Below are 10,169 nucleotides of genomic sequence, written 5' to 3' on the forward strand. Positions count from 1 at the left end.
CTCGGGTCTTCCTACTTCCAGGCCTTCACTCTGCAAGGTGGCTTCCTCTAGTGGCCCTCATATCAAGGAGAGGAGAAGGCTCCATCTTCTCAGCTGACTAACGCAGGAGGCAGGGCTGTGGGGTTAAGTGGATTTTCTGCTCTTCTGATGGCTGATGGGGAAATCCTGTTTGTTTCTGTCTTTGTTGAAAATCTTTGCAGAACACATTAGTGCCCTTGGCTATCTTAGTGCTGCTGCAAGCTCAGGACTTAGATCTCCATCTCCTCACTGTGTGAGATCTTGCAGTCTCCCTCCCAGGTCCTCCAGAGTCCAGGAAGGATCTAAGAGAGGGAAACTGAGGTCTGGGGACTCGGTGACTTCCCATCTGCTTTTTCTGTCTGCCCCAGGACCAGTAACTTTACTCAGTCTGGGCCTCAGTTTCCTCCGCTGTAAAAAGAGAGGATGATCTTTAAAGCTGGCATCCTATGACTCACTCAAAGTCACTTAGCCATAAGAGGCTGAGCTGGGCTTGGGATGGGGCCTTTGGCTCCAAATCCTGCCTGCCCTCTTCCGGCTGCACGGGGAAGCCTGTTTTATAGGATTCAGAGTGTGGCCCTGGAGAGAATGTGCACATGCGTGAACCTTTCCTAGGGTGCTAGAGACTGTCTACAGACCCTTAGATGAGGTGTTTATAGTTAACTACTTCTTTCATCTCTTTCTGCCTCTGTTCTAAAGAAAATCGGTGCTGGCCCAGGTGCCCCCACTAGCCAAGCCTCTTTCATTGACCCAGGCTCTCTCGCTGGCCCAGTGTAGCGGCAAGCACCCCAAGTGTCCTCAGGGTTTGCAGCTACCACAGGTTCTTGGATCTGCTTTGCTAAAGGAAAGCAACTCAAAATGGGTCAACAAGCTTACTTTAATCAGTCAGACATATATCATTTACCTTATTCAGGAGAAAAGGTCAGCACCCTGAATCTCAAAGTATACAGGCATAATTATCAAGACAGAAACATCAAGTAGAAAGATTTCCAAACTGTCCAACCATTACATCCATACCCAGTCAACATCTGGGTTTCCACATTCTGGGTTTTTCAAAGCCGGGGGACTCTCAACAACGGCTTCCCAGAATTCAGATCAAATCACAGAACAGTGAGTCCCAAAACAAAGCTACACATCAGGGCTTATATAGCCTTCTCCTGGCTCAGAGAATGTAACAACCTTATTGACCCACTGGCCAATCAAAAAGTATCTACTGAAAAACAAGCCTCCCTCCCCAGGCTTCTGGTGCACTTTAGCCTAGGGGCAGGGAAGATCTTTAAAATTTACATTCGCATTACACCCAGGCGCCCCCGTTGGCTGAGGCGCCCCCATTGGCCCAGGCTCTCTCGCTGGCCCAGGCGCCCCCGTTGGCCCAGGCACCCCCGCAGGCCCAGGCTCTCTCTCAGCCACGTGTCTTCTTCCCTTCTACTTTGTCGATCTGGCTGAAGCGCTTCCCCATCCATGGCTCTGCTCAGAAGCCCCCTAGGGCTTTGCTGCTAGCCAGAGCTGCTGGGGTGGGGGGTGCAGAGGAGGAGGGGAGAGGGAAGGAAGATGCCGGGGAGCCGGACTTCTCTGAACTGACATGAGGATCTGCTTTTCTCTTGTTCCTTAAGGTATTGAAAGTTCAGCTTTTCAGGTTTGAAATCTTGTCATTTTTGGCCTTCTGACTCTTCTAAATAAGAAGTCAGTCTAGTTCAATGGAAAGAACTCTGAGCCCTGGGTTCAAATGTGACCCCAGAATAGCCATTTCTCCTCCCTGGGCCTTAGCTTACCCATCTGTAGGCCTGGGGAGTTGTGCTCCATGGCCCACAGACTTCCTTGAGACTCTAAATCTGCTCTGACCCTGCTCTCGTGTTTGCTCAGAAGCGTGTTTATTAAAACAGCAGTGTGTCCATGCCTCTGTGCACACATTCACATGTGGCCATTCTCCCAGGGTGCCCATGGGCAGCCCAGGTGGCCCCGCTCTGTCTTGGGCATCCAGCTTCCACCAGGACCGTCCTGAGCCCCACCGTGATCAAAGCTTTGCAAAGTACTTTCCCCACCTCCCCATCCTCAGTCTCCCTGCCTCCCACCATCCAGCACCAGATTCATAACCTGAATGTTTTAGAGAATTGTCTACCGTGAACTGATTTTCCTCCACTGCCCTTCCATCTAGGAGTCTCCGGTCGACACCCTTGCCCTAGCCCTGGCCCAAAGTCTGGCCTTTCCTGGTGTGTGGACAACAGCTTTCAGTCCATCCCTGGCCCTGGGCCTGGCATGGGGACGCCCCTCTGCCTCAGTTGTTTCCATGGCCCGGCCCTCTCACCTGCTCCTTCCCAGAGCTGGAGTCAGAGATTGCAGAAGTGGGTTCTATAAATAGCCCCCATCTCGCTGTCTCTCCACGTTTAGGGGAGTTGTGACATTCTCTGAAGTGTAGACAGCGGGCGAGTGCCTCGCATACACAATGAGCCTTTCTGGAAATAGCTTTGTCTCTTTTAATGGATTTATTTATTTATCCATGCATCATCTTCCCTTCTGATGCTCTAGGAGGCGGGGGCCCTGCTTGGAGGTGCGGGGCTGGCTGGGCAGTGTGTGCGCCCCTGCCCAGGAGGGGGCGGGCAGCTCTCCCGCCGGGGGGCCCAGGCGTCCTCCCCCATCTCCTTGGCCTTTCTGGGGGTCTGGAGTGATCCTGTGAGCATTTCCTGAGAAAGGACCTTCTGACATGAGAAAGCCTCTGATCAGGCACTCTAGACCAAGGGAGAGGCAGGTACCAAAGGCAAGGGAGGGATCCGGAAGAAAAGCAGAGAAAAGGAAAACAGACTGGGCGGAGCAGCCCCCTTGACACCCCCCCGCCCCCCGCCGTGCTATTTTTGGCTTTTTTTCGCAATGAAAGCAGCTGAAAATAATCCTTCCGGGAAATGCCTTTTCCTTCTGCTCTGTCAGCTGTTATCAGCGTTTCTCCACCCTGGGCTGGGATTGGGCCGGGCTGGGCCGGGCCTGGCTGGACTGGGCTGGGCTGGGCTGGCCAGGGCAGGCCAGCGAGCCCTCGGCTTCCTCCTGGCAGCAGGAGCTAAAGCCCCGCAGGGGTGAATTCAGGCGCTTGTCGCCCGTGTTTGAGAGAGAATTGATGGTCTAGTAATGGGCCCAGTTAATCGGCAGGGCATTGCTTCCCTGGCGGCGGTGGCGGAAGGAGGATGCCAGGGCCTCATTGGCTGGGAGCAGAGCCAGCAGCAGCTGAATGAAGGCAGAGCCCCCGGGAAGGAGGGAGGGCCACGAAGCTCCGTTTGGGTAAGCCCAGACACCTTCATCTGGGATGTTTGTCTTCATCTGCCCCTCCCCTGCCTGTGGTGCCTGGAAATCCGTCCCAACCTCTCCTGTTGCTGCCGTCCATGGTGGGCACCATGCGCTGGGCCCCTCCTTGCTGCCCCATAGGCCCCTCCCCACCCCAAGGAGGTCGCAAGCACACCTTGGTATGGGCACTGGGGGGAGAGGGATGGGCATGGCCTAGGCATGGCAAGAGAGGTGGGCACACCCAAACACCAGTCGGGGGCTTGGCCCCATCCAGGGCCACTAGGTGTGCTGGGAGCTGACCCCAGAGGCCACCCAGGAGGGAGGTGGTAGACCCTCTTCTTTGCTTCCCAGCCCTTGGGCAGTGTCTCCCCCCAAAGGCCCCCTTCATTTCTTTTTCCCACTCCTCCCCAAATAAAGCAGACACTTCAGCCTCAGGAAGCTTGCGTTTGCCAAAGGGCAGCTTGAAGGTTGGGGCATGGAGGATTGGGATCTGGCCCGGACTCCCCCTCCCTCCCCTTGCAATGCATGCGTCTAAGAGCCACAGAGGGGGAGAATGGGCTCTTTTGTGGCCAGGCCCTGCCCTCTACCTCCTGGGTGCCCCAGGGTGCCAGAGGGCTCTCTTGTGGAGGAATCGCAAAAGTTTCCAAAGATTCCCCCCTCCCTGGCCATTTTTCTGCAGGTGAAAAATCCTAGAAGGAAATTGGAGATGACCCCAGGAGGAGGAGGCCCCCAGGGCAGATGGGGGCCGGTGAGGGGCACCCCACCTGCCTGCCACAGCCCTGGGGCCAGTCTGTGTTGGGGGCTGGGCCTCTCTCCAGAGCCAGCCTCTCATCCTTGTTTAATAATGATCCTAATATTAAGACAGCCAGGCAGTGCCCTGGCTAGAGGCAGGACAGCCAGGGCTCCGATCCATGTTCAGACACTTCCTGGCTATGTGACCTTGGCCAGGTCACTTGCTTGCTGTCTGCTTCAGTTTCCTCCTCTGTAAACTGGTAGCCTGTAATCCCAGGGATTTGAGCAGGACCCAATGAGGTAATTATTGTAGAGTTCTTTGTAAACCTGGAAGCAGCATCTTTATCATACAGAAATGCCAGCCCCTGACTGACAGTCTCATTAGCCCTGCTCCTTGGGTTTTCACGCTAAAGGCACTGTTTGCTGTTTTCCTGTTCTCTGGATCTTGGCCTGCCTCCTCAGGTGCTTGGTGGGCTGGCCTTGGGGCCACTTTGGAAGCCCAGATGCTGTGCTGGTTCCCTGCTCTCCTCCAGCCTTGAAATGCTGAAATGGGGTCCTTTCCTTGGTCTCCCTGTGAATTCAGTGGGACACGGTGGGCTTCCTCGGTCCTGCTGCTTGGACCCAGTGGCAAGGCCAAGGTCCCCCAGGCCAGGCTCCTGGGCACATGATGAGCGCCAGTGCTGACCCCACCGCAGCAGGGAGGAGGATGAGGCCCTGGCCCTGGCCCCCTCTGGTTCCCTCTGCTTTGGCAGCTGGCCTCTTTGCCCTGTCCCTTCCCAGCGTTGCCCTGAATGGGGGCTTTGTGGCTTGCTGACGTCATGCATCGGATTGTATTAATATGTTCTCAAGGCAGAACCTATAAAAGCAATTTTCAGCTTGGCCATAAAATCTTCCTGTGAACACAAGCCCTTTTTGTTGGGCGGCTGCATTCTCGCAGGAGAAAAGGTCCCATTGTGCCCTGCGGGCCGCTGTAGGTCAGAACCCTCGGCTGCTTGGGGGGGCAGGATTCACATGGGGTTTTTGAGCCCGAAATAGTCGCGGCCCTGTTTGACGCACCATGCCGTGAATGGGATGAATGGCGCTTGTGCCTCTGTTCTCGGCAGCTGGCACACTGCTGTCATCAGAGAGGGCAGTGGGGGATTCCCACCTCCCCACCCACCCACGAGGCCATCCTTGCACAGGTCTGGCCCCATGCATGTGTGCAGCCAAGTAGCAAGTGCATGGCCACGTTCTGCAAGTCCTCCTGTGTCGGGCAGTACTGGTTCCCAGATTCTGACGTCAGTGACAGGCAGGTTTCCCTCCATTCTGAAAGATTTGGGTCCCCAGGCAGCAGTTCGAGGTGGTAAATCAGGTTTGAAAAGTCACTAAAGAAACATCCGACCCAGATTTACTTAGGCTGGCCAGGATTCAGCATGGAGTCAACCCATATCCCAGAATCAAGCATGTTTCGTGCCTCCTTCCTCCTGGCTTATCTTCCCTTCCTGCCCCTTGTAAGGGCTAGATCCCTCCCAGAGGAGGCTTTGAGATTTTAGCCCTGAGAACTCTGTCCTTGTTCTGGGTATTGTCAGGTGTCTGGCAGGATCATGCTTCAGGATTAGCATCGTTGACCATGTTTCAACACTGACAAAGTGGTGCTCTCAGGGAGTGACTCCTAACTCCCAGGAAAGAGCTTTAGTGGGGATGGAATTGTGTGGTGCCCACTTGTAGGAAACCTGATATGCCCCAACTCGGACCTACCCGACATAAATTAGGAAGCAATGATGTGCACTATAAAAGCTTTCTTGACTTTATAAAAGGATCTGCCTCTGGATTCCTTTAAATAGGGAGCTTCCAGAGTGCATTTAAGTATTTGGTGCTGACCATTAACTGGAGAAGCTGGTTCGAGGAGGGAGGGGGTCGGAAGGGAAGCGAGGGCATCTGTGAAATGAGAATCACTTGGCCTTGGAGCATAGCAGAAGGTGTGGCTGACGTGGCCAGCTGCATTAGGAGACAACAGAAGAAAGAGGACTCACTCTTGTTCATGAACATCTAGAGGCCGAATCCAGGGCCAGTTGCCTGGTCTCCCCCCTGAGAGGCAGCAGCAGCATCTCAGCCAGCGGGCCAGCTGCCTCTGACCTGGGAGGAGGAGAAGGGAGCCTGTGGGGGCTTGAAGGTGTCTCCCTGGGTGCCCCTGTGCTGGCTTTGGCTCTCAGTCTCGGTCTCCAGCTTCCTCTTCGGTGGGTGAGCAACGGAGCTCTTTTGGACAGTACTGGTGCTTCGGGGATTGGGGGGCAGGGGAGAGGCATGGGGAAATCTTGGGAGGCACTTGCCCTGCGTTACTCCTTGACCTGCCAAGGGAGGCTGGAGCTCATTCTCTCCCTGTTGGCATTTACACCCCTGGGGAGACCCCTACTCCAGGGCGCTCCGAGGTTCACAGACAAACCTGCTCCCAAGATCTCCTTTCTGTTCAAGGGCTGTCCAGCAGCAGGTCAAGGCTGCCATTAGCGCAATGTGTATGGAGGTAATGGTCATTGTTCTACTTCCACACATCCCAGTGATGGCTTCTGCCATCCCTAAAGTGCTAAATCTGGAATCCTGGGCTCTGACCCTCCCTGCAGGAGGGGCCTTATGTGGTCCTGGCAGGGCCCATAACTAGGCTGTGCCTGTCCGGTCTGGGGAAGGCAGGGAGGGCCGAGAAGATCCTAGCCAGCCACCAGCCTGAGTGGCGAAACTTTGTTTGGGGAGGGGGCCGGCAGGATGGTGACCCCACCGTCATCAGAGGATGCTTTTCCTGTTCTTGCTGTGAACCAGGCGCTGTTGGGCTCTGAGGGGATGGAACAGAAGCCAGGCCATCTCTGACCACAAGGCACTCGCCCTGCCCTGGGAGGTTGGCATGTTCCCCCATCAGCCAGAGAATAAATGCTGAGGGATGAATGTAGGGGGGAGGAGGGGTGATACTGACCCCTGGCATGTCCAGAGGAGGCACATCTGGATCTGAGGGAAGAGAGGGGAGGGGAGGGGCGGGGGGGGAGAGGAGGGAAGGGGAGCACCTCTGCACTGGGGGGCTGCCCTTGGAGCTGCTGAATGGGGTTTTGTATCCCCAGAAGAGCCAGCCTGTCCCTGTGGCAGGATTGTAGAGTGTGGAAGCCTGTGTCTAGGAGGCTGGGGCAGGTCTTAAATGGCCCTCGAGGCCCCAGGCTCAAGGAGAGTGGCTCTGAGGGGCTGGGGCTGAGTTGCCTGCCTCCTGGGCCCCCACAGGAGCACCCCTGGGGAGGGTTTGAACATCTGCGGGGGCCTTTTACAGACCTGGCTCCCATGGAAGCCATCTCTTGGGCCTGGGCCCTGACACCTTCATCTCTTCTCTCTCCTCCCTTTTGTGCTGGCCAGTGGCTCCTCAGTTCCCTCTGAGCTCAGCTTCCGCCCAAGCCTGCAGCCCACATTGCTCTCTCTAAGACAGTCTCTTAATTTGCAGCTGATATTTCTATAACACTTTGCAGACAGTGTGCCAAACACTCTACGATTACCATCTCATCTGGCCCTCACAGCAACCCTGGGAGGGAGGTTGTTATGATCCCCATTTCATAGATGAGGAAACTGAATCACGCAGCAGGTAAAGGATTTGTCCAGGGTCACACAGCTGGCAGACGTCTGAGGCTGGACTTCCTGACTCCAGACCCAGCATCCTTTCTGATGGCCGCCATATTTACAGGAGCGTTGATGCCCATCTCTCCTTGATAGCCTCGGAGTTCTCCTGGGTTTCTGTGGTTGTGCTCTTGCCCGGCTCTTCCCCTACCCCCCTCACAGTTCCTTCTCAGTCTTCTGTGCTGGATCTTCAGCGTCTAGTAGGACCAGGCCCCCACTGTGTGTGGAATGACCTTCGGAGCCCGGCATTTGATGGCACCCTTTAAGGCTGGCTGGACATACTTTACAGTCTTAGTGTGACCAGGAGTTGGAGCCCAAGATGGGCTGGTGTTTTTCTCTGTTTAGTATCCCCTAATAAACAGTAATTTGTTTTTGGTTCCAGATCGGTAGCTATTCGAGGGAAAAAAAAGGGGAAAAAATATCTGAATGAAGACAACCTGTCTTAAATATAGCACAGGAGATAAAGATAGCAGGCCTGTTAGGCCTGAGATGCTTTGGAGGTTAGTATAAAAATACCTCCAGGCAAGATCAGCGAGCTCCATGGTGGAGGAAAGCAAACGACCCACTCTTTCCTCTACATGCTGGCTGCTGCTTTTCCTGGCTCAGCCCTAGCCCTGAGAAACAGTAGAGGCAGCCTAGGGTGGAGAGGCTTCCGGGGGGCAGGGCTTTGCAGTCAGAGGGTCTGGGTGTGCCCAGGTGGTATGAGGGGTTTAGATCACCTGGCCTTTGTGGTCCCCTCCAGCTCTGGCCCTCAGACCTTCCAACTTGGAGCTAAGTCAAGGCCACCTCCTGGTGGGGTCCCTAGTTTCACACCCTGTGTCTGTTTCTGGTGGCTTGCCAGGCTCTCAGAAGGGCAAAGGCTGGGTGACCCAGAGGCATGGCTGCTATGGAGGCGCCCCCCATTCAGGATGGCCTTGCGGCCTTTCCATGTTAGAGTACTGGAAGTGGATCTTACTTAGATGGGGTTGTCCTGGGGATTAGCTGGGATGAAAAGAATATGAACTTTGGGAAAGTGTCACTTGGTGGGATTGTTTGCTGTAGATTATGAGCCCTCCCCCTGCCTGGAGTCCAGTCATGTGACCTAGAGTCTGGCAAGCCAGCCCCCACCCAGCACATGGAGAGGGATCAGACGGAGCACGTTCTGTCTTGACTGTGTCCTCAAACTCTGTGTCTTGGTCTGCCCCACCAGGCCATCTGCTCGGTGTCAGGAGTGGCCCTCAGGAATCTGCCTGGTTGCTGCCTTGGGCAAGAGTTCTCAAGGCCTTCCCAGTTCTCTTGACTGTGTTGGGATGGCGTAGACATTCCCCAGGTCTGCTCACATTGGGCACCAGTCACGTCGCCTTTTTGGGGGGATGTGGTCGTCACCTTTGTCTTTGGGATTCCCCATTCTTGTCTGCTGGCTGCTCAGGTGGGAGGTCAAGGTCATGGGCTGGTCACTGTCCACCCTTCCAAGTTGGCACCGTCTGACTGCTCTTACCCTCTCGCTTCCCTGCCAGAGAGACATCCAACCTATCAAATAGTATTCTTGGAAAGACCCCCCCCCCCCAAAAAAAAAGTGTATGTGTGTGTATAGATATAGACACGAGACCTTCTCCAGTCCCTCCACTCTGTCCCCCATAGCTTCCATCTGGCTGCTCCTAAAGCCCATCTCTGAACCGAAATTCCAGGGGCTCCTTACATCCACTAGGACAAAATATCACTGGCCATGCCACCGAAAATGTGAAGTCCCCTGACTCTTCCAGCCTTGTTGGCATTACAGATTTTCTGGCCAGAGCAGCTGGCCTTGGCTAAGTGATACCTGCCGTGTCCTTCCTTGTCCCTTCAGGCCTCCCAGAGACCTTTCCCATCCCCCTACCCCAGTTTCTGGTGCCCCTCCCTCATCGCCTTGGAGTTGCTGTGTCTCTAAGTTGTTTCCTATTGGAATGGAAGTTCCCCAAGGGCGGGTGGGCCTGTCTGTTCCTGCCTGTGGCAGGCCTGTAAACCTTGGTTTTGTTGGGGGGCTGTCACCAGGGCTCGCCACTCCCAGCTAGGTCTTCCAGCATGTAAAGCAGCCCTTCCTTCCCATCTCTTCACCAGGCATGGCCGATGTCGGGGGTCTGCCGGGATAAGCAACCCCTGTAGCCCAGGGGGTCTCCTTCTGCTTCTGAAACTTTCTTACATTAACCTGAAGGCTCCTGAGAGTGGTTCGGCTGCTGCTTAATTTTTCAATACATTCATTGGTGTTTGAAAGTGAAAGCCCTGGGGTGGCCAGGTGGCCCAGTGAGCAGAGTATTGGCCCTGCAGTCAGGAGGCCCCGAGTTCAAATCTGCCCTCAGAGCCTTAACACTTACTAGCCATGTGATCTTAGGCAAGTCATTTAACCCCAATTGCCCTGCCTTCCCTCCTCCAAAAGCCAAAAAAGGAAAGGAAAGGAAAGGAGAGGAGAGGAGAGGAGAGGAGAGGGGAGGGGAGGGGAGGGAGGGAGGCAGGAAGGAAGGAAGGAAGGAAAGGAAGGAAGGAAGGAAGGAAGGAAGGAAGGAAGGAAGGAAGGA

General features: G+C 55.1%; 1 protein-coding gene across 8 annotated transcripts in view; it reads left to right on the forward strand.

The window, feature by feature from the left end:
- HDAC4 (histone deacetylase 4) overlaps window positions 1-10,169 on the forward strand; it is a 238,635-nt gene that overhangs the window by 143,383 nt on the left and 85,083 nt on the right. Inside the window, exon 1 of one of the 8 annotated variants that reach the window (XM_069103110.1) lies at window positions 2,949-3,282. The exons of the other annotated variants lie outside the window; for them this stretch is intronic. The gene's annotated coding sequence lies outside the window, so the exon portion shown is untranslated. Of the gene's footprint in view, window positions 1-2,948; window positions 3,283-10,169 lie in introns of those variants that run through there. 8 annotated transcript variants of the gene reach the window in all.

The sequence above is a fragment of the Petaurus breviceps genome, unplaced genomic scaffold (genome assembly GCF_028583685.1).
Source record: "Petaurus breviceps papuanus isolate PSGF00001 unplaced genomic scaffold, PetGlider_PUasm1.0 567, whole genome shotgun sequence".
NCBI lineage: Eukaryota > Metazoa > Chordata > Mammalia > Diprotodontia > Petauridae > Petaurus > Petaurus breviceps.